Genomic DNA, 27,149 nt, shown 5'->3' on the forward strand with positions numbered 1-27,149 from the left:
GAGCAGGAAGGCCATTTGGTGATGGGTCTCCTCAGAGGCTCTGGTCTGGGGCCCAATACCCCACGGCAGCCCTCCAGCACATAGGATCACCATGTCCTCTCCCTTCCAGAGCGGTTCTTTTGAGAAGACTGACCATGTCATCTCTGTAGCATAACAGCTGAATTCTCCAAAAAAAAAAAAAAAAAAAAAAAAAAAAAAAAAAAAAAAAAAAAAACCAACTCACATAGGCACCATCGCAGGCTGGAGGCCCCAGCCGCTGGCTGCCTGCGCACTGGGACAGGCACTGCTCTCAGATCTGTCATGACTGTTGACACATTTCCACATGTCCAGGCCACATGAGCAGGTTGGGGCATGGCAAAAATTTGCAGGTCTGGGGACGGGCGCTTCTTCCCTTACCAGCTCCTCTGCTAGGTAAGTCCATGGCTGCCGGGTAAGGACCAGGAGACCTACTCAGCATGTGCAACTCACAAATTCCCTGAGGGAGACAGGGCAGTGGTTCTCAACTGGTGGCAATTTTGTCCCCTGGTGGACATTTGGCAATGTCTAAGACATTTTTGGTTATCACGACTGGGGAGGGAGGGGCTGTTTGCATCCAGGGGATAGAAACCAGAGAGGTTGCTAAACTTCCTACAATGCACAGGACAGTTCCCCCAAACGGAGCCTGCCAAATGTCCACAGTGCTGAGTTTGAGAATTCCTGGGTTAGGGAGATCATGATGCCCGCCACCTCCGGGGTACGTAAATGTTTATTCCCCTTTGCCTAAGATGCTGTTCCCTAAGTGCAAACTCTGAGGCTTAGAAAGCTGCTCCAGGAGTGCCTGGAGCGGTGGCTCACACCTGTAATCCCAGCACTTTGGGAGGCCGAGGCGGGCAGATCACCTGAGGTTGGGAGTTCAAGACCAGCCTGACCAACATGGAGAAACCCCGTCTCTACTAAAAAATACAAAATTAATGGGCATGGTGGCACATGCCTGTAATCCCAGCTACTTGGGAGGATGAGGCAGGAGAATCGCTTGAACCCGGGAGGCAAAGGTTGCGGTGAGCTAAGATCTCGCCATTGCACTCCGGCCTGGGTGACAAGAGCAAAACTCCGTCTCAAAAAAAAAAAAAAAAAAAAAAGAAAAAGCTGCTCCAGGAGGTGAATGTCATTAACTCCTTCAACAAAGCTTTGACTGACGCCTTTAAAAGGGCCAGGTGCTGGTGTGACAGCAGCAGGCAAGATGGAGTCCTGTCCCAGGGTGCTTCCTGGCTCAGGGGGAGGTGGACAGTGGTCTAGTGATTGCACTGTTTTCAACGGTGACCAGAGCTGTCAAGACTAACACTCAAGGAGGCCGTTTTTCTGGACCTCTCTGGAACAACGGGGAGAGGACAGGGCCTGGGAAGAGGGTCGGAGCACAGATGGGATATTCTGCCAGGGCTGCCCCAACTATAACGTGCATATGGTCACCTGGGGATCCCGTGCAAATGCAGGCTCTGATGGGGAGGGATGGAACTGGAACTCAATGGAAAAGAACCCAGTTGGGACATGACCCACTGTGTGGACAGACAGCCTTTGCAGGGAGGTAAAGGGAGGTTTGACCGCAGGGGTCTGTGATGGGGCAGTGGGCAGAGGCCTGGTTTCAAGAGAAACTTCTCCTTAAATGACTGGTTCAGAATCATAAAAATACTTGAGAGTTATTTTTAAGAGTTTGAGGTAGTCTGTATTTCCTTTATTACCTTGCTACTCCATTTGGTATGCTATTTATTTAGAAATTGTTCAGCTCCTGTTTATAAATTTTAGGTATTCCACCCCCACTGTGTTTTTCTGAGCCCCCTTTTCAGTGTCTCCTGAAATGGCTGGGTTGAGCAACTCCAGCTGCCCACACACCTAACTCCCGCCCACACCTGGGGATCATTCTGAGCCAACCTCTCAAAGGGCTCCTTTTGGGAAAGGGGCGAGGCAAGACTGGCCCAAGCATTTCTGGGACTCACAGCCTTTTGTGTCTACAGGTGAGCTGGGCATAAGAGAAACGATCATACATGTACATACATTTATAAAACAATCCAAGCCCAGACTTAGGTTTTACTTCACTATTAGCAAATCTGGTAGGGCATGAATTTATCAAAGCATTCAACAAATATTTACTGAGCCCCTACCTGGTGCATTCTGGGCACCACGCAAGGTGCTGGGGACGTCACAGTGAGCAGGACAATCATGGTCCCTGCCCTGGCAGGCTCGGGGGAAATACCTGGGCATGCTAAAGTCTGGTTAATGCTGCTGCCGCTGTGGCCTCACTCCCAGGTCCACCACTATCCCCCAAACACAGGCTTAAGGCTCGTCACTAGAGACATCAGCCAGCCAGATACAATGCAGCAGTGACCAGCCAGAGGGAGTCACGAGACTGGACGACCCCTATGGGGACCGTGAGGACATCGCACAGGAGTAGTTGGTTCCACTCAAGGCTCTGGGGTTTGCACTCATTGAGAGTGCCTCGTTTCAACCATTTTAAAAACCACTGACAAACATTCTCCTAGACAACTCACTTGTCTGAAAGAAAAGAGTCAACGGGCAGAGTCAGTCCACGCTGGGCATGAGAGCCAGGCGAGGTAAGGATGTCCCATGGGACTCTCTGGAGTTCCAGAGACTATGTGAGGGAAGTTGTGGCACTTCAAGATGCCACAAGGAAACCCAAACAGGACCCACTTCTGCCTGACTGCCCGTTGGTTGCTTCATTCAACAAACATGAACAGAGACCTTGGAAGTGCCCAGCTCTGAGTGGGAAGCACGCCTGCCATAGGGCTGACGTTGCTGCATTTTCGTCTCTCAACAGACCACGGCCCCCTCTTCCTTCTCTTGACTGGGGTTTTTAATTCAAGCAGCTACCAAACCCCTCTCAAGGTCCCAACCTGTGACGATTCTCCAGCCTGGGTGCACAGATTCACCAGCATTCCCTCCTAAGACACAGGAAGCTAAGACAACCCCCGGAGTTTCTTTTTTTTTTTTTTTTGAGACGGAGTCTCGCTCTGTCACCCAGGCTGGAGTGCAGTGGCAGGATCTCGGCTCACTGCAAGCTCTGCCTCCCACGTTCAAGCGATTCTCCTGCCTCAGGTTCCCAGGTAGCTGGGATTACAGGCACCCACCACCACGCCCGGCTAATTTTTTTGTATTTTTAGTAGAGACAGGGTTTCACCATGTTGCCCAGATTGATCTTGAACTCCTGACCTTAGGTGATCTGCCCACCTAACTGCAACCTCTGCCTCCCGGGTTCAAGCAATTCTCCTGCCTCAGCCTCTCGAGTAGCTGGGATTACAGGCGCGTGCCACCACACCTGGCTCATTTTTGTATTTTTGGTAAAGACGGGGTTTCACCATGTGGGCCAGGCTGGTCTCGAACTCCTGATCTCAGGTGATCCATCCTTCTAGGCCTCCCAAAGTGCTTGGATTACAGGCATGAACCACCGCACCTGGCCGCCCCCCGGAGTGTCACTATTACTAATCAAGATCAAACACAATGGCTACAACCTCACAAGCAAGCAAGAGGAAAGAGAGCTGGGGCCTGAGGTGGGAAGCCTGGACTCTAGCTCCGGCTCCGCAACTCCCCCAGGTATGTGACCCCGGAAAGTCCACTTGGCCCCTCTGAGCCCATTCTCCCATCTGAAAAATGAAGACATCTGCGTCTGATGATTTCTAAGTTCTTTTCCGGCCCTAAAAGTCTAATTCACGATACCCAAACTCCTGCAGGGTAGGGGACAGATCAGCAGACTCACATCAGCATGGAGGCCTTTGGGAGGGGACCCTGGAGTTCAGAAGTGGGGTGCTCCAGGCTAGGTAATGACGCTGTGAAGAAGCCTCAGAGTGGGACACGATCAGGCCAGTGACAGGGCTGTGGAAAGGGCTCTAAGACCACCTCCAGGCAGCGGGTGGATCACAGCAGGGAATTGCCATGGCCCTGGGGTGGTGGTGGGAGGACCCTGCAGGCTTCCCCCTTGCTGAAAGTGGAGGCATGGGAGCCCTTCCACGGAAACCATCAGAGGGGCGTGGCCAACAGGACTGATGACCACCTGGGCCTTTCAGAGAGAATGGGTGTGCAGGATCCTCTCCAGGGGGCTGGGCAGAGAAAACTATTTCGGGAGAGAAAAAAGGAGTTTACCTTTGGGCATGCGGTGGCATAGCAGGGGGATTTAGCAGAGGGCAGTGAGCAATAGTGTGTCCAGAGTTGGTTCCTGCCAGCGGGTTGCTGGTCTCGCTCACTTCAAGAATGAAGCCGTGGACCTTGGCGGTGAGTGTTACAGCTCTTAAAGGTGGCACGGACCCAAAGAGTGAGCAGCAGCAAGATTTATTGTGAAGCGAGAAAGAACAAACCTTCCACATCGTGGAAGGGAACCCCAGTGGGTTGCCACTGCTGGCTGTGGGGAGGGGGGCCAGCTTTTATTCCCTTGTTTGTCCCCACCCATGTTCCGTTTCTGTCCTATCAGAGTGCCCTTTTTTCAATCCTCTCCACGATTGGCTACTTTTAGACTCTGGCTGATTGGTGCGTTTTACAGAGCACTGATTGGTGCATTTTACAATCCTCTTGCTAGCTACAGAGTGCTGATTGGTGCGTTTTACAGAGCGCTGATTGGTGCATTTTACAGAGTGCTGATTGGTGCGTTTTACAATCCTCTTGTAAGACAGAAAATTTTTCCAATTCCCCAGCGGACCCAGGAAGTCCAGCTGGCTTCACCTCTCCACAGGGACCCTCTGTGGTCAGCCTTAGAGGCCCCTGAAGCCAAGTTCTCCCATAGAGGAGCCCACACACCTCTCTTAAGTCTCTCTTTCAGAAACAGGCCTACAGGGCCACTCCATTTACTTTTAGGGTCCAATTTGAAAACAGAATTTCTGTCCACCCTCCCTTCCCCCTCCCCACCACCACCTGTGCTTTATCTCTGATACCAGAAATGCCATGGAAGAGGGGTGGATCAAGGTGGTAGGAAAAATGAAAGAAAGTGGGAAGTGTTTTGGAACCTCAGTGCCCGGAGTCACAGTCGGAGTGGGACGGGAGGCTGGAGTTCCCGGCTTGCCAAAGACAGGCTTTAGATGGTTTCTGATAAAGTCCCCAGAGATAAGTGGCCTGTGTTTGTCGAGGGCTTAGGGAGCTTTAGCCAAGTCTGAACACAAAGGGGCCTTCTGTCAACAGTCCTTCAGGCCACTAATAGGGCTGAATAAACACTACAGTAACAAGTTCTTCACACCTGTGGGGCTTGGGAAAGGCCCCAGCCCCTTTGTCAAGATGTCAGACAAAAGAGCTGCTAGAAGTTGGCCTCCCACCCGGCAGCCGGACCCTCTTAGGCTTCTGGGGGAAGGGACAGGAGTGGGGGGCAGATAAGTCTTAAGTCCGGTGAGTCCTGTCTCCTTCTTCAAGCAGAAATGTCCAGGGGAGACCAACTGATGGACATGGTCCCTGCAAACAGGCTGGCGGCAAACAGACCAGAGAGGGCATTTCGTGGGGTTTGGGATCAGGACCACGGGCAGGATTAAGGATACCGGGGTCACAGGCTCGGCTCTCCAAAAAGCACAGCCCAGGCCCTGTGGCTCTCCCGCTGTGCCGGGCACCCGGCCCCTCCCCAGTGGACAGTGGGGGCCATCCCCCAAATCTGCTTGACCTCGCCGTCATTTTTTCCACTGACTTTTTTTTTTTTTTTTTTCTCTGTAAACATCTTAGCCTTTTCTCTTCCCTGCCCTTTTTTGGCTGCCATGCCTCCCCCTAAGGCTTTGAAACAATCCCCTCCTAACGAACATCTCCCAGGCCCTTGCTGCAAAAGAATCACTCAGGGTTCCTGCTGCACAAACATCCTTCTCTCCGCCTGCCCGGCGGGCCAGCCCCTCTCTTGGAGGAAATGCCGAGGAGGCTTCGGTAAGCCCTGAACAGTCATCAGTTCTTTGTCTGCTGCGTTCCTCAGATCCTCCCTCCACGTTCCAGTCCGGAGCCTCTGCCCCAGGCAGAGGGTGAGTGCTCTCTCTGCCACCTCCTTCGGGGACTTTAGCCCTGGCCCTCTATGTGCCATGCACAACTCTACGCCTTCTCCACCTCCAACCAGCTCTCCACCCCAAATCCCTCATTAGACATTCCTCTCATTTGTCACTGCCCTGTTCTAGAACCTTCCATGGCTGCCCCCTGTCTATGAGATGTAAACTTTCTTGCCTTTCAGGACAAAAACAGTTTCACAATGGAGGTCCAGAGACTGGAGGTCTTGCTCCTTCCTTCCTTATTTATTATGTATTTTTTGAGACAGGGTTCACTCTTGTCGCCCAGGCTGGAGTGCAGTAGCATGATCTCGGCTCACGGCAACCTCTGCCTCCTGGGTTCAAGCGATTTTCCTGCCTCAGCCTCCCAAGTAGCTGAGGATTACAGGCGACCGCCACCATGCCCAGCTAATTTTTGTATTTTTAGTAAAGACGGAGTTTCACCGTGTTGGCCAGGATGGTCTCAAACTCCTGACCGCAAATGATTCACCCTCCTCGACCTCCCAAAGTGCTGCGATTACAGTTGTGCGCCACCACGCCTGGCTAATTTTTGCATTTTTAGTAGAGATGGGGTTTCACCATGTTGGCCAGGCTGGTCTCAAACTCCTACCTCAAGTGATCCACCCTTCTCAGCCTCCCAAAGTGCTGGGATTACAGGTGCGCGCCACAGAGCCTTGCCCTGCTCCTTCCTTATAATAGGACCCTGCATGAAACCTCACCCCATCCCACCCACTCCTCTCCAAGCTCCAGATCTATCAGCAAAAGAAGGAAGGGGGACATTGTTTTAAGGGCAAATCCAGGGTCTTGGGGCTGGTACAGCCTTCCAGGGTTTCCTAGTTTACCCTCTTGTAGAAGAAGAGATGAGAAAAACAAGGTCCCAAGAAGCAAAGAGATGTTGCCAGGGACCTAGCAACAGTGAATGGTGACTAACCCTTCACCAAACTAATTCAGAACTCTTTCCAGACCCCCAGCAGCATGGTGACGGTGACATGGTATCAGGCAGAAAGAAGCCTGATAAAACCCTGTGGCTGCTGGAATTCATTCCTGAAGGCAGAGAATTGTCAAACTGGAAGAGATTGTCTGACCAAAGTTCTCCCGGAAGCTTTTGTTACCATGAAATTCTCTTTGCTCTGTGACTTGTCCACCCTGCCTAGATGTCTGTTTAGCAGCTCGGGGGGTGGCAGCAGGGTGTGTGTGTGTGTGGGGCGGGGGGGGTTGGGGGCGGTGGTTCCTTCCAATCTCTTTTCCCTAGAGGTGGTGCATACACTCCCTGTGCTTTATGAAACGGACATATGAGGGCTGATTTGCCAGCCACGCCGGCCAAGCCTGGCTCCTGGCTCCCTGGAGTCATTTCCCATCTGTAATGGCTCCCGTCACTAAGCCAGGCACTTGCCAGGCTGGAGATTCAAGGCGGGACTCCAGGGCAGTGGGAGAGGCTGGCGCAAGGGAGGCTTAATGACTTGCAGTTGATTCTGTTCTCCTGACACCAGGCAGGAAAACATGCAATTCCCGGGACACCTTCCCCAGCCGTTTGTTCCCCCCTACCCCCATGGGCTGTATCCCTCCCTACTTGACCTTGATTTAATTCATCTCTTTAGTTAACTTTGACTTGGGTTGTAAGCTCCAGAGACCAGCCCAGACTGCAGCCGAAACTACTGCAGGGTTCAATACTGCACACCAGACCCCCGTGTGACCAACAGATCAAGGTTCCTGCTCGTGGACAGGGACAGGGTGAAACCAGGGTCCCAATCTGCAGGCCAGACCCCCGTGTGCCCAGCAGAAACCAGTGTCCCATTGGGCCACTCCAGGACAACACCAAAACGCCTTCTCAGTTTCCTAATTCACTCTCCGACTAAACTCGGGTTGCCAGGTTTAGCAAATAAAAATACAGAACACCCAGTTAAATTTGAATTGCACAAATCATTTTTAGTAAAAGTATGCCCCAAGACTGGCGTGTCAGTGCTACCTCCAGCACACACCAGATCCCTATCTAGCTTGGGCTGTGCCTAAGACGTACGAGTTCACGCAGTGGTTTTTTATCAACGGCCACTCTAATTTCCTCAGTCTCCACAAGTCCCAGAAGAGGTTAAAAGGGCCCCTCAACTCAACAGGTCCAGGAGAGAAGAGTCCTGTTTGGGTTCTTCTTAACTCAAAGGGTTGTCTGATTCTTCAGTTCCTATTTGCTTAGCACCAGCTTGTCATTCCCTTATTTCCCTCTCTCGATCTGCTAAACAAGGACAGATATCCTGTGCCCAGGAGCACGTGGAAACTCGCGAGAAGGGAAAAGACCCTGCCCATTGGATGACCCCAAAACTGGAAAGCATTCCAGTTGCAGGGCACTGTCTGCAGGGCCGTCAATGCCAAGCAGACACACCACGCCCCTCTGCCCCTCCCCAGCCTCTCAAGAGGCCCTGTCACTAGTTAGCATGCCCCCACTTTACATGCAAAGATCCCCATGTGGAACCAATCACACTCCAGTTCCAGGAGACACAAGGGGAAGGAAGGCAAGTATGGTCAGAGTGGCCCCAAATCTCTACCCAAACAAAGCCATTTTCATCGTGATATGCTTCGTGGTGAAAATGATCAAAATCTGAACCCCAATTCTGAATCCAGTTATTTTAATCAAACCACTAGGTACAATTCATTTAGAGCTCAGTAAAGTGTCTATGAGATTATAATGAAAGATTTTAGGTGGCCTACCATCAAACAGAGGATAAGACAGGGGATGACAGATTCCAGCTGGCCAAAGGAGCTAGAATGGGCCACCCCTGGGAGACAGTGACTTTGCCATCCCTGGAGACATTCAAGTAGAAAAATACGGCACAGGAGACTCCGGCTCTGGGGAGGAGGTGGAACTAGACTCATCGAGACCCTTCCAACTCAGAGAGCCTTAGAAGACACATTTCCTGCCTCTGGGATGTCAGATCATTACAGGTTTGAGGCTAGCATTGGCCTTGCTAATATTCTTTTTTGATATGGAGCCTCGCTCTGTCGCCCAGGCTGGAGTGCAGTGGCTCGATCTCAGCTCGCTGCAAGCTCCGCCCACAGGTTCATGCCATTCTCCTGCCTCAGCCTCCCTAGTAGCTGGGACTACAGGCGCCCGCCACTAAGCCCGGCAAATTTTTTTTTTTTTTTTTTTTTTTTTGTATTTTTAGTAGAGACAGGGTTTCACCATGTTAGCCAGGATGCTCTCGATCTCCTGACCTCGTGGTCTGCCCGCCTCGGCCTCCCAAATGGCCTTGCTAATATTCTTACACATGAGCTAGTGGAAGGGATGTCCAGTCTGCAAATGACCCTGAGTCCTTGAGGGGAGGGACTGTGCACATGGGAAGGAGAAGGGCAGCAGAGCTTCCCAGTGGGCAAATGCGGGAAGCATCCAAATGGTCCTTCTGGAATGATGTCCTGAGTTATCTGGTACAGCCAGGGAAAACAGCCTGGGGACAATGACAAGCTCTTCCTCGTGGAGAGATGGTGGCTCCACAGCTGAGCATCTTCGGAACAGGCCTTTGGGGGTTCAAAAGCTTTAGGGCAGGCTGATCTTCCACAGAGAGGTACCAAGGCAGCTGTCTATGGCCAGCCGCTCCACACCAATGCTATACTTCAGGGTATTACCCAGACGCACCAGCTACTGAGTATTTTGGACATCTCCTCCACATATGGGGACAATATGCGACCCCAGTGCCTTGCTGGCTCTGAAACTCCCAGGCAAGAATCCAACAAGGGACTGACCAGGAAAGGAGAGTCCTGCAGTGAGTTGGCCCCTCACTTTCCTCCTCCAAATTGTTTTGAGAGCCAATGGCACAGGCCAAATCCCTAGCTCACTAGCAATCAGAGACATTGTCCCGCCTCGCTCTGTCTCAGCACCCAGAGGGCATGGCTGCCAGGAGCCCCAGGGTGTGTCTAAAGACCCATAGGTCCCCTCCAGCCCTGCTAACCAGCAGAAGGTGATGGGAGGTAGGAGTGCTTTGGCTGCTTGTTTCAGGACTGAGGACCAAGGTATGCATAAGCAAGGTGGTCCCCTCCTTGAGGCCTCACCCCTAAATTGGGCAGGAAGTCTGTGCCCAGAAGGAGTGAGGGGCTTCTGGGAGCTCTAAGAAAGAAAATGCAGAGAACAATGAGATGAGCACAGGGCAGGAAGTGGGAGCTGAGGGCAGCCTTCAAAGCTGGGGCAGTTCACACCTGCCACTTCCACTCAGCCACCATAACAGTGACACGTGACTCACCTGGAGCAGTCTCTGTGCACCAGGCACCCCTGGGTCACTACGCTTCAAGCCTCCCCGTGAGCCCTAGGTCCTAGTGTCCCCTCCCTGCACCTTACTCAGCTGTTTCCCTCCTGTCTCTGTCCATACATGCCTGTACCACCGCTGAAGGTATGGCAGGAAGAGAACTGAGGGATGTGCTTGAAAGGGCACGAGAGCCTTGTAGGGGTCTCCCAAACCCTAGACGGCTCAAGCTGCCCAACTTGTGACTTCAGAAACAGTCTCCTTATCTTCTTCCAGCCCGCAGAGGCTTGGATGGAAAATGAATACAAACACATCTGTTCTTCTAAACACCCCACACTTTTTTTTTTTGAGATGGAGTCTTGCTCTATCGCCCAGGCTGGAATGCAGTGGCCGATCTCAGCTCACTGCAACCTCTGCCTCCTGGGTTCAAGCAATTCTTCTGGCTCAGCCTCCCGAATAGCTGGGACTACAGGCGCCTGCCACCACGCCAGGCTAATTTTTTGTATTTTTAGTAGAGATGGGGTTTCGCCATGTTGGCCAGGCTGGTCTTGAACTCCTGGCCTCAGGTGATCTGCCCACCTCGGCCTCCCAAAGTGCTGGGATTACAGGTGTGAGCCACTGTGCCTGGCCAACACCCCACACTTTACAACTTTACTTTCATCTAATTAAAGGAAGCCAGAAAATAAAAAAAAGATTGAGACACCGAGGGCTGAACAGACACTGGGTGAGGATGGCACTCTTATCCCCATTTCACAGATGAGAATGTCGAGGCCCTGGCTGGGCTCACACAGCTCACAGGAGTGACAGGGACTGGACACCTGGCCCACTCTGCTCAGAAGCCTGGCCCTTTCTTCTCCCCCAGCTGCAAATGGGGTGCTGGGGAGTTAGTCCTCCCCAGACCTCCACCCTGTGACTTGGTTGGTTTTGTGACCAGAATAGATCTATTTAAGATACACACTGGGCCCGATGGAATTGTTTCATGACATTAGTTCCCCTCAGGTAGTCTTTGAAAATGTTTTTTCTTACCCTAAAATTAGGGGGCTTGGGAACCAGACAGGTTCCTAGTACAAGTCGGGGTTGGAAGGAACCCACATGTGAACGCCCCACATTTCTTGGCCCTGGTGCTCCTGGCTGCTGTGGATGTGGCTAATTCCCCGGGCGTCCTCTGTAATTCCACAGTAATGTGGATTTAATTGTCCCCAAAGCAGGCCATTCTTCCTTTATTGTGCAGTAAATTTCCCTCCAGAGTTCGGATTTCATGCGCCTGCCTCAGCTGGGGAGCTGGCCAGCCTCGGGGGGTGGCGCACTGTCCTCGCCACTGGGCCCCCCCCCCCGCTCCACCTTCTGGCCCTCCCTGGACCTGGAGCTGGAGACAGCTGTGGAGCACAGACCACAGACCGGTGTGTCTGCCTCCTCAAGTGTGCCTCTCCAGGGGGTCCTGGGGTCCCTCCCACCCTCGAGGAGGCAGGGACACTGGTCTGAGGTTCTGTCTGGAAAGCAAATTAACTTGACAAATGCAAACAGGCTGAAACAGCGGGATTCATTAGGCAGGAGCTGGACCGCATTTCCTCCATGTGCTCGCTTGTTTTGTCAGCAAACCCCACTGAGGCTGGGAGGCAAGGGAGCGAGGTGCTAAGAGGGGGCCTGTTCCAGCCTTCCATCCGCCTGTGCGGCCTGCGCCAGTCACCTGATCTCTCCTTGTCCACTTTGCTATTCAGTGAAAGAAAAGTAATTACAAGCACCCTCTTATCAGATGAGATAAGGCCCATAAAACACTTAGCCCAGGGCCCGCACCCTCTGGGAGCCTAAGCCTCAGCTTCAGTACAACTTGGAGGTGACAAACGGGAGCCAAGAGCCGATGCAGTTCAAATCCTGTGTGTCTCAGGCTAGCACTGTGCGTTTGACCTTGGGTGTGTTTGATCACCTCTATGCCTCGGCTTCCTTATCTAGGAATGAGACAGTAATGGTGCCCAGCTGTCAACAGCGGCTGACCCAGGGGAACGGCAACTGACCTTACGATGAACCTCCTGACAGCAGGTCCAGGCAGCTATGGGAGACCTACTAGATGCTGGACACATGGCGCTACAGGAGGGTTTGTGCACTGGATGAGTTCATTATGGAGAGATGGATATAAAAGAAGGTAATGGCCAGGTGCAGTGGCTCATGTCTGTAATCCTAGAACTTTGGGAGGCCGAGATGGGTGGATCACCTGAGGTCAGGAGTTTGAGATCAGCCTGGCCAACATGGCGAAACCCTGTCTCTACTAAAAATACAATAATTAGGCGGGCGTGGTGGTGCGTGCCTGTAATCCCAGCTACTTGGGAAGCTGAGGCAGGAGAATCGCTTGAACCGAGGAGGTGGACTTGCAGTGAGCCAAGATTGTGCCATTGCACTCCAGCCTTGGGCAACAAGAGCGAAACTCCATCTCAAAAAAAAAAAAAAAAAAGCAGGTAATGGTGTATTTAGGATTCCATGTCAGGGGAACATCACAAACAGGGTGACCCAGGGGAGACCCTTGGCCTCTGCAGACCTCAGTCCCTGAAGAAGTAAAGCTAGCTCATCGCAAAGGGATCTCCCAGTTAAGACAGACTGTTCTAGCATTGGCGTGACATGGTTTTGCTCATACCCACCATTTTAAGAGATTCTCATTGTGACAACCTCTCCTTTCCAGAACAGAGACCATCTAGAACACAGTCAAGAACAACACAGAAGGAAAGACACCTTTCTGAGCAGCCAAAACAGTTGTCGCCAGGAGAGTCCCATCCCTAGATCGTCTTTACTCTCCAATTACATGGAATTCAGGAGAGAGAGCCACAGTTTGACCACGAGGTAGAAGACAGAGCAGGTAATGTAAAAACCAAAAAGAGCATGGCAAAGTGAGGATGCTGAAGAAGAGGCAGGCTGCCTGGCATGCCTCAATATTCCCCTGTTGCAGGCAAATAAAACGGCTGAGATATATGGAACGGAGGGCATAATGGAGTCTTTAGAGATGGTGTCCTGTAGCCCTCACATTACAGCCCAGCAAAATGCACCCCCGTGAGCTCCCAGGGGATCCCTTTCCCCACCCAGGGCTCAGGCCGGTCCCCCTCCTCCCAGGCTCGTGCCTCCCAGCTTCCTGGCCATGCTTCTGCTTTCTCTCCACTCCTCCCCCTGCTGCCATACAACAGCGTCCAGGCCAAGGCCCTGGGCTCTGGAGTCTGTGGCCCATTATCGCTACCTTCTTCTCATCCTCTAGTCCCGTCCAGACAGACAGCCCTTCTGGACAAAGCCACACAGGGCAGAGGGATACTTTCGGAAAACCATGACCACCAGTCTACCCAGACGGCCGCCCTTCATCCCTCATTCACCTCCAGGTCTTAGCCCATTTGTCACTTCCCAGCGAGGCCTGCCCTGACCATGCCACTTAAAACACCAAACCCACACCCTCCTCTGCTTCCCTTTTCTTCACTGCACATAACCTCTTAGAGTGTGTGTGTACTTTAAATATTGATTTTATTATGTCATCTAATGGCAGACACAGACTTTACATATTGATTTCATTACATCAATTTATAGCATCTACATACTTTACATACTGATTTTGTTGGTTCTATTACAGCACATGCATACTTCATATACTAATTCATCTACTATGCTTCTCTCATCTAGAATGTAAGCTCTATAAGGGCAGACTTTTTGGTTGGTTGGTTGGTTCACAGATTAACCCCAGAGCCTAGAGGAGTGCCTGGCACATAGTAGGTACACAGTAATATCTGTTAATTCCATGAATGAATAAATCGGTCCTTGAGATTTGTCATTTTCACCCACCTCCCTATTTCAAACCTTCCCCGCCCTCTTCAAACCTCCACCCACCTCCTATCATCTTCCTTCTCCAGGTCCACACTCCACAGGTGTGTCCTTACCTCCTATTCTCAAAAGAAAAGGAAGCTGCCAGACAAGAACCCCTGCCACCTGCTGCTGGCTGAGCCTGCGTCTCCTGGTGAAGGCATGGCCAGCAGCAGGTTGCACACCTCCGCTGTGTAAGATGTGCAGCAGGTTGTACATCTTGTCTGGCAGCTCACCTTTCTTCCCCGATTTAGGTCCATTCCCCCAACTGTTTAGTTTTTGTTTTTTTTGAGATGAAATCTCATTCTGTTGCCCAGGCTGGAGTGCAATGGCACGATCTCAACTTACTGCAACCTCTGCCTCCCAGGTTCAAGGGATTCTCCCACCTCAGACTTCAGCCTCTCAAGTAGCTGGGATTACAGGGGCCCACCACCATGCCCAACTAATTTTATTTTTTTTGAGACGGAGTCTCCCTCTGTCGCCCAGCCTGGAGTGCAGCGGTGCCATCTCGGCTCACTGCAAGCACCGCCTCCCCGGTTCACGCCATTCTCCTGCCTCAGCCTCCTGAGTAGCTGGGATTACAGGAGCCCGCCACCATGCCCGGCTAATTTTTTGTATTTTTAGTAGAGACAGGTTTCACCATGTTGGCCAGGCTGGTCTCAAACTCCTGACCTCAAGTGATCCACCCGCCTCAGCTTCCCAAAGTGCTGGGATTACAGGCGTGAGCCACTGTGCCCAGCCCCAACTGTGTTTTGGATCCAACCCCCTCTTGCCTCTTCAGGGAACATAAACCATCACCTCTCCCTTCTCTCTCACACACACAGCCTCTTCCTCTCGTCCCCTTTCATCCCAACTCCTATCCTAGTTAACATGCTCAGACTGCTCCCCTCTCTGCAAGCCCTCCTCCAACCCCACATCTCCCTAGGTACCGTCTCTCCCCAGCTTCCATGGTGCTGCCTCCCACTCACTTTTCCATCCACTCTGCTGTGTCTTCTTTGCCCCATTATCCTACCAGGACACCCACACTAAGGCCACCTAAGTCTGCCATATTGCAAATCCAACCCATGTTGGATCCACCTCTCTCACTAGGCCCCTCGGCAGGCTTGACGGAGTTCACCGCATCTCTTCCGCGGCCCTCTCTTCCTTTGACTTTCCTGGCAGCACATATGCCTGGTTTTCCTCCTCCAGGGCTGCCTCCCTTTCATGCTTGCCCTTCTCTCCCCCCTCATTAAAGCTGGCGTTCTTCCAGCTGCACTTGGGCCTTCTCTCCTCGTACTTCGCTATCTCCCTCGGTAATCTCCCCCAATTCAATGATCTGTCTTCTCAGGGGGAAATGACTCCCAAATATATATCTCCAGTCCCCACATCTTCTTTGAGCTTCTGACGTGTCTATCCAACCGCCCACCCCACATCTCAGATTGCTCAAAAGCACTTCAAACTTAATAGTGTCTAAGATCAAAGCCATGATGTTCCCTCCCAAATCCAGTTGTCTTCCAGGAAATGATGCTTTCATCTACCCACACGTGCAAGCTGGAAATCCAGAGTCACCACTGTCACCGCCCACTCCCCTGACCCCATTACCTAATCAATCCATCACCAAGTGCTGCTTACTTTTAATTCTCTCCCAAAGCTCGCTATTTCTTTCCCTAGTCCAAGTCACCATCATCTTCGACTGGCACAGAGGTCACAAATGTGGGCTTTCAGCCTGCCTGAGAGCTGGCTGGTGGTAGTGAATTCTAGGGAGAGACCACCTTTTCCCTCCTGTGCAGGACAAAGGTCAGAACGCACTGGTCTCTTCACTCTCCCCTCCTACATGACGGGTTCATTTCTCACTGGCCCTTACATTGAGAGTGCAGTCCTTTAGGGTTGACATTTTGCGTGGCCAACTCCTGTTGGACTTTCCACTGGGGGTGGGGGAAGCCCTGCCTTGATCTCTGGCCTCCTGAGTCCCACAAGCTGTCAAACAGGGGCTCACTGTCGTAGGGGTCTGACCCACACCTGCACACACACATCTGGCTCTGTTACTTGTTCACCTCCATGAACACTGCTTTCACTTTGGGGAACTCAACAGATGCCAGCTCAGAGATGCATATTTTTATTTCAAGTTTATGTTTTTGTTTATTTTCCAATGAGTTCAGCCTGTGCTTTCCTTCTGTTGTTTTCAGAGGCAAAGCACCCATTCTGCCACAGCACCAGGGTGGGGGGTGCAGAGACTGCACTGCAGGTAACACCATTCTTACTTCAGAGCTCCTGCCCTGTGCCACGGTCCTCACAATGACCTCTACCTTTCCTGGTGGCCCAGAGCACACACAGCTCACACCACCTGACAGTCTTTCAGGAGCACACAGCTCTCCTAGGCAATCTGACAACTGGTGTATGTATGCTGGCTTCAACTCTCCAGTGTGGCCACCACTTATTAAACTGCAGCTAACAACTCATTAGCAGGTCATGAGACCAGTTTAGTGAATCACGGACAGCATTAAAAAAAAATAGAAGCAAACTGAAAGTGTAAGAGTGGACCACAGAGTAAGGGTTGATTAAACTTTTATTTTGGATAGACGGATGAATGAATGGATGATGGACGGATGAATGAATGGATGATGGACGGATGAATGAATGGATGATGGACGGATGAATGAATGGATGATGGATGGATGGATGGATGATAGACGGATGAATGAATGGATGATAGACGGATGAATGAATGGATGATGGACGGATGAATGAAGGGATGATGGACGGATGGATGGATGGATAGACAGATGAATGAATGGATGATGGACGGATGAATGAATGGATGATGGACGGATGAATGAATGGATGATGGACGGATGAATGAATGGATGATGGACGGATGAATGAATGGATGATGGACAGATGAATGAATGGATGATGGACGGATGAATGGATGATGAATGGATGGATGGATGAATGACGGATTGATGAGTGGATGGATGATGGATTGATGAATGGATGAATGATGGATGGATGAGTGGATGATGGATGGCTGGATGATTGAATGGATGAATGAATAAAGGATGGATGGATGGATAGATGGCTGAATGAATGGATGAACAGATGGATGGATGATGGATGAATGGATGGATGAATTAATAAATGATGGATGAATCGATGGATAGATGGCTGAATGGACGGATGGATGAATAGATGATGGATGGATGGATAGATGTAGATGGATAAGTGAGAAGGTAGGTAGGTAGATGGATGTACTAGATAATAATTCATAATGGTGAATACATTTTGACTGTGAGTCACAGTCCAAAAATGTTTAATGTAAATTCCACTGCATATGGTTATGGTTAGTCCTTGAGGACGAGGGCCACGTCTTCTTTCTCTCCTATTCTCTCTCCGAACTAAAAAGCAAGCTGGGCTCACAGGAGGCTCTCAGTAAACACTGAGAGGCATTATATTAACTGAGTTTCTGGAGATGATGAGGAAATCATTGGAAAACTGGAGCCTGAGAGGGCAGCGTGGACTCCTTCTCTTGGAACTGAAGCCTGTGGGTCCCAGCAAGCTCTGTGCCTGGACCATGCCAGGGTTCAGTGAAATATGGTTTTGCTTGGTGCAGTGCCTCAGAAGGAGCCAATGAAGGTGAGGGAAGGTGCCAGGTAGGACTTCCTGTTAGGGTCTCCCTCTGCCCTCATTCTGCCCACTTTACACACCCATGGCGTCAGGCCTGGCCCTGCCCCAACTCCTTCCTCCTGCACCTGCTCCACAGCTGGTCAACAGGCCTAAAGCACCTTGTTTATTGTCTGATCAGAAAGCTGCCCTAGCTCCACAGAGCCTAAAGGACATGTCTAGATTCCTAAGCTCAGCATTCAAGGCCCCCACAACCTTCCCAATCCCTTGATTGGCATCACCCCCATGAGCCCCTCCATGAAAGACTATGCTTGGGCCTTGCCTACTTAGTCTCTTTCCCCCGAAGACCTTTTAACTAAATCCCCTCCTCCATGGTGTCCACAGACTTGCCCCAGGATGGCCTTCCCAACCTCCACCACACGCCACACTGGAAAATGGTCATAGGTGAATAGCACATTCAGGGATGCCCGAGGGGACTTGAGCCCTGGATGCATCTGCTCACTGCCCCAGCCACCCAGGCCCCACCCAGCAGCCGGAGGACCAAGGGGACTGGTGACCCTGAGCCACCTTGTGGGAAGGTCAGCCCTAGAGGGGTCCTGACCAACCACCAAGACTCTCTTCAAGCCCCCATTTTCAGCCCACAGGTCCCAGGTTCACCAATCCCCCACTCCCCAGCCCTGACAGCCCTGCCCGCCCTGCCCCTCCCTGGTACCTAACACAGCTGCCTGGCCTTATCTCCTCCAGTCTTTGACTCCTCTGTCTGCCCCACCCCTGCCTCATCGTGGCACCCGGCACCCAGCTGTCAGCACGCCCAATAAGTAGGTGCAGACGGATTGACAGACAAGGAGATGCCAGAGCCCAGCTGGGAATGAGGGTCTGTCTGGCTTCCATCTCCCATCCACGCAGGGCACTTGGTGACAGCGTGCAGAGAGTGGGGGGACAGGCTGAGGTCAGGGAGAGGCAGCGTCTGGGGTCCAGCCACCGAGCCCCACAGGACACCTACCCCCTGGAAGTAGCACATTGTCATCCTCCTTCCAAGCCCGCGCCTGCCAGGACACAGCCTGAGAACGTCGCAGACACGTAATCTGGCCAGACGGAGCCCCCACCACTTGTCTCTGATGCCCCATTATGAGGTCTATTTGAGCTTCCTAGGCCTGGGGTGGTATCTCACCACTAAAATTTATGCAAATGAAATAATGAGCAATTTGGGGAAAGGAATGAAATGCTGCGCAATGATCCAAACCACCCCAGACACCCGCGCAGAGGGGTTTTCAAGTTGAGCAATCATTCTAAAGACGACTTAAAAGTCACTGGCTGGAAAAAAGACGCCGGGGATTCTTGCAAACCAGCAGGCCCTGTGGCTTCAGAGGGTGGCTCTCACCTCATGGTGGGACAGGGGAGGCTGGGCTGGGGAGGGAGACGGAGCACATCTGGTTGCCCACTGTGCTTCAGGACTGGACCAGCGGGACTTTGGTAGGGCCCGCCCTGAGCTCACTGCAGGCATGTGGGCCCTGGCCTGGCCATCCCGAAACAGCCACCTCATTCCTGAAATCAGGCACAGGGAAAACACCAAGTCCAGCCGGAAATGCCGGAAGTGCCCGAAATGCCCGTCAACTGTTTTTTTGTTTTTTTTTTTTTGAGACGGAGTCTCGCTCTGTTGCCCAGGCTGGAGTGCAGTGGCGCGATCTCGGCTCACTGCAACCTCCACCTCCTGGGTTCAAGCGATTCTCCTGCCTCAGCCTCCCGTGTAGCTGGGATTACAGGCACCCGCCACCACACTCGGGTAATTTTTTGTATTTTTAGTAGAGATGGGGTTTCACCATGTTGGCCAGGCTGGTCTCAAATTCCTGAGCTCAGGTGATCCACCCGCCTTGGCCTCCCAAAGTGCTGGGATTAGAGGCGTGAGCCACTGTGCCAGGCCGACCGTCAACTCTTACAGGTAGAGACACATGCCCCCCCCCGCCCCCCCACGGATAGGGTACTCTGTGCATCTGTTCATTGGTTCATTCATTCACGCCACAATCTTCACTGAGTGTCCACCCCATGCCAGTTCTGTTCTAGGTACTGGGGACACCACAGGAATCAAATATTCGCTCAGCAGACATTCACTGCCCACCAGCTTCGCATCATAACTGGCATGGGGTGGGGGTGGGAATACAGAACAAACAGGAGACATGGTCACTAGTCCCTGGGAGTTCGCAGCCTGGTAGGAGCAGGGGACGATGCATGAACAAAACTCAAATTCCAGACATGGGACAAAATGCAGAGACTATTTCTAACCCAGCCATCAGAGAGGTCTTCACGGAGGAGGTGTCATTTGAGCCAGGTCTTAAAGCATAGATAGGAGTGGGGTGTGTGGAGGAGGGGAGAAAATGAAATTCCAGGCCAAGAAAATGGCATAGGAAAAATGGAGACCACCATCAGGAATCCTGAGTGAGGAGTCAACTTCTGTATTTTTCTCAACGATCCACGCACACCCCTTTTTGTGCACTGAAGTGATGAGGGCTGACTGTCAAGGCCCTCCCTCTTTCTGCCACGAGGGAGGAGCTGGGCAGGAGTGAGGAAGGAAAGATCTGAACAGGCTCCGACTGCGAAGAGCCTGAAATTGTGGCAGGAGGAGAGGTGAGGGCTTGACCTCTGGTCCTCTCCACAGTGTGTGTTCCCGGCTTACAAGGCTAGGGCAGGGAGGAGGAATTCATAAAGACCAATTTCTTCAAAAAAATAATAAAAGGATGAAGCACACACACACAGAGAAAGCATCATGTTACAATCTGATAAAGCTAGGAGCTGGCACACAGGCGTTTGTTACACTATGCTCTTTTTTCTTGTTTTGTTTGCTTCTTTTTGAGACAGAGTCTCGCTCTGTTGCCCAGGCTGGAGTGCGGTGGTGCAATCTTGGCTCACTGCAGCCTCTGCCTCCCGGGTTCAAGTGATTCTCCTCCCTCAGCCTCCTGAGTAGCTGGGATTACAGGTGCATGCCACCATGCCTGGCTAATTTTTGTATTTTTTTAGTAGAAACGGGGTTTCACATGTTGGCCAGGCTGGTCTAGAACTCCTGACCTCAGGTGATCCACCTGCCTTGGCCTCCCAAAATGCTGGGATTACAGGCATGAGCCACCACACCCAGCCACACTATCTTAACAGTGATATTATCCTCTACTCTGAACCATTTCAGAATAAAGTAAAGCTCGGCTCCGTTTGGTTTGGTTTTGTAAAGACTGAGGTGTGCAGGGCAGCATTCGCTCTGCTGCCTCTAGCTGCTGGTCTGGTGCTGGAACATTTCCTGCCAACTCTTGTCAAGCGGTGACTCAGTTTCCCCTCAGTGGGGACTAACTCTAGGAAGATTCCAGAAAGCAGCCTGAGTCATTGCACCTGGGGGACATGAGGAAATGGGCTAAGAGCTTCCCAGGCGGGAGTGAGGAGGATGGGTGTCGAGTGTGAGTAGGCATGTGCACACACATGTATCTGTGTGAGCGTGTGCACACAGACACGTTTGGGGTGGCAGTGTTCATGCTGCCCTCTGAGTATGGGCTGGGCTCAGTCGACATGTGTGAAGAGGAGCTCAGGGAGTGAACGGTGGACTCAGGGCTAGAACCCTGATCTCCTAAATGTCCCTTCCAATGCCCTGGAATGCTAGAAGCCAGAACAGATTGCCAGGAAAGGGCTCTAAGGACAAGGGCCCCCACCGTGCCTACTCCAGGGAGCCCCAGAACCTCAACCTGAAGATGAGACAACATCTTGGAAGAAGTAAGGGTCCAGTCTCTACAGAAAAAGCAGAGGCTCCACGTACCGGCTGAACCCAACGGTGCTGGGCTATTGTTGCAATTCAGGGGGAAGCCAATGGGCTCCAAGAGGCATGGATCTCAGCCAATCCTCTACATTCAGAACTTAGGAGAGTCTCATGGTCAAGAGGACTAGGCGGCTGACCCCGACAGTGGCAAATGAACTATTGCTGGGAACGGGAGACAAGCTGAGGATAGGGGGAAGGATGTCCAAAGGCTCAGAGGCCAGAGGAAGCCGTGCATGAGAACAACATTAGTGTGGTCTGGTTGGCAGGACGGCTGCAGGGGGAGCAGCAGCCAGACACAGGTTCAGTACTGTGCAAAGAGATGTTGGGTCTGGGGGACACATTCAGACCCAGGTGGCGGCTGCTCTCAGTTTCCGGCAGAACAGTGACCCTCCTGTAGCCAGTAAAGGGCAGCCCAGACAGGAGATGAGAGCGGAGATGGGAAGAACTGGCAAGGTGAGCAAAGACAAAGGAATGGGGTAGAGAAGGGGGGATGGGCTGGGAGCATCAGGAGTTGGGGGACAATGTGCCTTACCGGACCCTCGGTGTGGATGGGGACACCAGTGTCCAGGTACAGCACTCGGAGAATTTGGTCTGGGTATGGGGGTTGGAGGTGTCAGGGTGCATGAAAATGGGGGTGTCCATTCAGGAGGCAGCACCCCCTGGGTCTGGAACTCAGGGACAGGCCTCCCAAACAAGACCATTGAGTTCTGGAATAAGCTTTCTCACCTTTCTCAAGACCCAGAACCAAAGGCAGGGCAGGAGGAAAACACTTTATTGAGAAGTCCTGATAGGTTCATTTCCAGTCTGCAAATACCTAGAAAACAGCAGCCATGGAAAGACCCCAGGCCTGAGGCTTAAACTCAGCGGGCTCTGGGATGCACTGACTGTCTCTGCATGTTCACCTCGCACCTAGAAGGGTCCCACAGGGCAATGAGCAGCCAGTGTCTGGGCCCTGAACATTTGGAACCCCTGAAAGCACAGGGCCGCCCAGAGCAGAAAGACCGTCTATTCTCATGGTTCTCTGCCGCGGCTGCATGTTAGACTTACTTGGAAAGCTTTTTAAAAAGTGTGGTCCCCACCCCAGAGACTCTGATTAGTTAGTGTGGCGAGAGGCCCTGATGTGAGTAGTTCTGTTAAAGTTCCAGGTGATTCTAATATACAAGGACCATGCTCCCAATCTAGTCAATCACTGATTTTCCAGTGAGGGCCAGAGAGAGGCAGCTGCAACCCCGGCCGGGCACAGACACCGGAGGGAGTGCTCTGGGGGGGACAGCGGGTGAGCACCCAGTTATCACTAAGAGGGGTTGGCAAGAAATCAGTCATCTGGGGGAAAGAGGAGAGCTATTATGGGCCCCAGGAACAAAGGGGTCCTGGCAAACATATTCTAAGGGGATTCTGTTTATGAGATGAGTGGGGCTTTTAAACATTCAATGAGGGCCAGGTGCGGTGGCTCATGCCTGTAATCCCAGCTCTTTGGGAGGCTGAGGCAGGCAGATCACGAGGTCAGGAGTTCAAGACCAGCCGGCCAACATGGTGAAACCTCGTCTCTACTAAAAATACAACAAATTAGCTGTGTGTAGTGGCAGGCACTGTAATCCCAGCTACTTGGGAGGCTGAGGCAGGAGAATTGCTTGAACCCGGGAGGCACAGGTTGCAGTGAGCCGAGATCGTGCCACTGCACTTCAGCCCGGGCAACAGAGTAAGACTCTGTCTCAAAAAAAACAAAACAAAACAAAAAAAAAACGCTGGGTGCAGTGGCTCACGCCTGTAATCTCAGCACTTTGGGAGGCCAAGGCAGGAAAATCACGAGGTTAGGAAATCAAGACCATCCTGGCCAACACGGTGAAACCCTGTCTCTAATAAAATACAAAAAAAATAAAATTAGCTAGGTGTGGTGGTGCACACCTGTAATCCCAGCTACTCGAGAAGCTGAGGCAGGAGAATCGCTTGAACCCGGGAAGCAGAGATTGCAGTGAGCCGAGATCGTGCCACTACACTCCAGCCTGGCGACAGAGCAAGACTCTGTCTCAAAAAAAAAAAAAAAAAAAAAAAAAAAAAAAAAATTCAATGAGAAGGTCCCCGCACAGAATGGAAGACCATAGCCCACTTGCTTTCCAGCCAGGACAAGAATTACGCACAGGCCCTGGCTCCCAGCCCTGCATGGGCACTACAGGTGTAGACACCACCTGCTGAGTAAACCTAAGGCCCCAGCTCAAACACAGCAAGTCGCCTGGGAACAAGGAGAGATGGCCCTGCTCCTGCTGGGCTGCCCAGATCCTTCCTCGGCAAACCCTTAGGCGAGCACCTGACCTCCTGGTCGTGGCACAACAGGTCCTGTGAGTGAGAACCACAGCCAAACTACCTCTCCGGAAGCCTGGACCTGCTTTCCCTGAGGCCTCCAGTAGATTCTTAACACGCCAAGGCAGTGAGTGGCATCCCTCAGACTCCCCCAGGAGCAGCTGGCGACGTGCAATGTCAGAGATCCCTGATGGGGAAAGGAGGACTAGATAGTTGCCCAGGGCTTGGGAGAAGCTGGCAGGGCTCTGGGTGGCTCACACTGGGTGAAGGTGTGGTCAGCCGTGAAGGTGGAGGGGAGGGAGACCTCATCCCAGGCTGTGAGCGTCTACAATCCGTGCAAGGTTTTGGCCAGAATGCTTAACCAACAGCCTTTCAGATATTCCAGCAGTCAGGCTGGGCCACACTCAGCTCATTTTGACCCTCAGTTAAAGGGAATTTTGTATTATCAGTGTGGACGTGTCACTCATTTCTTTTTCTTTTTTGAAACAGAGTTTCTCTCTTGTTGCCCAGGCTAGAGTGCAATGGTGCAATCTGGGCTCACCACAACCTCCTCCTCCCAGGTTCAAGTGAATCTCCTGCCTCAGCCTCCTGAGTAACTGGGATTACAGGCATGTGTCACTGCACCTGGCTAACTTTGTGTTTTTAGTTGAGACAGGGTTTTTCCATGTTGGTCAGGCTGGTCTCGAACTCCCGACCTCAGGTGATCCGCCTGCCTCAGCCTCCCAAAGTGCTGGGGTTACAGGCGTGAGCCACTGCGCCTGACCGGACATGTCATTGTTTTCCTTGCTGATTTATTAAACATCTAGGACAGCCTCATGCCAGACACAGTGCTAGGATTAAAGGGCACAAAGATGAACAGGGTGTGGCAGCTGCACGTGAAAAGTTCATATTCTAGCAAAGGAGTATGCATGAGAAAGGGAGTAGGTCCCTGCTAGAGAAGACGGGATGTACAAGGTGTGCACTGGGTAGAAGGTTCCAAGCTGGTGTGAGATGCATAGGAGTTTTCCAGGATGTCGGGAGTGAGGACATTCCTGGCAGGTGGAACAGCAGGAACAAAGGTTTGGAGGTGGAAACGTGTAATGTCCATGAAAGTACATGGCTGTTAATGGACAGAGTGAGGGGTAGAGGAGAAGGTGCTCAGGCCACGGCCAGGTGACGAGGGACTGGATGAGTGCTCTGGAGAAACCACCTAGGAATCTAGCCTTTCAGAGGCCAGAGTGACAGGGTCTAACTCCTGCGCGGACAGGGAATTGAAACGGAGGCTGAGACCACCAGTCATTCATCAAACGGGCATCAAGGGGCCTGGCTAACATGGTGAAACCCCATCTCTACTAAAAAAAAAATAAAAATAAAAAAAATTAGCCGGGAGTGGTGGCGGGCGCCTGTAGTCCCAGCTATAAGGGAGGCTGAGGCAGGAGAATTGCTTGAACCCAGGAGGTGGAGGTTGCAGTGAGCCAAGATCATGCCACTGCACTCCAGCCTGGGCAACAGAGCAAGACTCCATCTAAAAAATAATAATAATAAAAAAAAACATCAAAGGCCAGCATGGTGAAACCCTGTCTCTACTACAAATACAAAAAATTAGCCGGGCATGGTGGTGCATGCCTGTAATCCCAGCTACTTGGGAGGCTGAGGCAGAAGAATCGCTTGAGCCCAGAAGGCAGAGGTTGCAGTGAGCTAAGATCGCAGCATTGCACAGTAGCCTGGGCAACAGAGCAAGACTTCACCACAAAAAAAAAAAAAAAAAAAAAGCATCAAGGGAATACCATGGCTGAAACAAAGACAAACCAAGCACAGCCCAGCCCTCAAGCAGGGCAGAGGCTAGTGGAGGAGGGGCCAAAATGGACCATTTAAAAATAGGATACATGCACTTCATTCATTCATTCATTCATTCAGCAAATATTTCTCAAAAGCCTATGCGCCAGGCACAGGGGACGTGGCAAGGAACAAAACAGACAAAAATCCCTGTTTCCATGATTGAAGAGAAACAATGAACACAGCGCATTAGGAGACCATAGAGTATATAAGAGGATGCTAAGTGTCATGAAGAAAAATCAGGCAGGAGGGAGGAAAGGGTGTGCTGAGTGTTGGAAAAGGTGTTACGGTTTTCTACAGGGTGATCATGGAGGCCTTGTTGAGTCAATGACATGAAGGTAAAGAACTTAAGGTAAGATGTGAGCCGTGTAGACACAGGCAGGAGTAGCATGTCAGGAGAGGGAACAGCCAGTGCAAAGGCCCTGAGGTAAGAGTGTGCCTGGCAGAGCAGAGAAAGAGCAAGGAGGCCATCACTGGAACACACACAGAGAATGAGGGAAAGTGTAGGCGAGGGGTGTACACAACCCAGCCTTAGGCAGAGGGGGAACAGAGCAAACTCCCTGGTGGAGGAGAGTCTGGCCTCAATAGCAACTTGAGAATAAAGCACTCGAGACTCAAAGAGAATCAAGAGAGAATGCATGTGATAGGTCAGGACAACCATCACGCCACCAGGCTTTGCAAGGTGGGCAGATGGTGTGGAGCTTGGGAGATCATTTAGATGTGGGCTGAGGGCCTGAATCAGGGTAGGGTAATGAGAGAGGAGGAAGAAACCACTGGAGGGGTTCAGACCTGGGGCTGAACACCAGCACGTGAGGAAGAAGGAATTGTCTGGGATGACCCTGGGGCATTTAGGGTGTCCAAGAGACGTCAAGGACCAAGGAAGGAACCCAGAGCGAGGGCAGGTCTGGGAGATCAGACAGATCTGGCTCTGAGTGGATGAGTTTAAGGGGCACCCAGGGGAAGGCTGCCTAGGAGGCAGCTGGCCACCCCAGGTGGGGCTTTGGAGAACAAAGAGATCTCCAAAGAAGACTGTGAACTCCTGCAGGACAGTCATGGGGCCTCTCACACCTGATCTTTAATCACCTCCCCCAGTACTCAGGAAAGGGAGGAAACAGGTGCATCGTTCCCCGAGCAGTTATCACCTGCGAGCAAGGCACGGGACTCCTGCCACCTCCCTTAGTCCTCAGGATGATTTCCACCTGACCGCGGAGGGGGCAGGGACACAGAGAGCTGGCCTGAGGGACCCACGGTGCTGGGATGAAACCCACATAGGCCTACTGCAAAGGCTCTGCCCTGCTCACCTCACCATCTGCCTCGGGGAGGTGAGAAACCCACACCTATGAGCTGACTGCTGTCAACAGGTAGAGAACAGGAAGACGGCCACTGACTACCCTGACCCAGGTGTCACCAGGCTCCCCTGCATGTGTCCCAGCAAGTCCTCGATGGCTTTCAGGCACCAAGACATAACTTCACAGGGTCCCTTATCACCAACATGCCAACAAGAAGCCACTCACAGATAAGGTCCCTTCCTCCGGATCCAATGCCTGGACGGCTGGGGGCTGGGAGAGGCCTACACACCATCACTGGCCTGCTGAACTCACAGCTTTCAGACTCTGT

General features: G+C 52.0%; 1 protein-coding gene and 1 long non-coding RNA gene across 3 annotated transcripts in view; both read right to left on the reverse strand.

The window, feature by feature from the left end:
* The window catches only part of NTN1 (netrin 1), a 223,189-nt gene that overhangs the window by 86,191 nt on the left and 109,849 nt on the right, over positions 1-27,149 (reverse strand). The window lies entirely within an intron of this gene.
* Positions 163-25,469, reverse strand: LOC134735269 (uncharacterized). Its single transcript, XR_010118263.1, has 2 exons — positions 25,440-25,469; positions 163-218 (listed from the first exon to the last, which is right to left on the reverse strand). It is a non-coding gene; the product is annotated as an uncharacterized lncRNA (long non-coding RNA).

The sequence above is a fragment of the Symphalangus syndactylus genome, chromosome 20, assembly GCF_028878055.3.
Source record: "Symphalangus syndactylus isolate Jambi chromosome 20, NHGRI_mSymSyn1-v2.1_pri, whole genome shotgun sequence".
NCBI classification, from domain to species: domain Eukaryota; kingdom Metazoa; phylum Chordata; class Mammalia; order Primates; family Hylobatidae; genus Symphalangus; species Symphalangus syndactylus.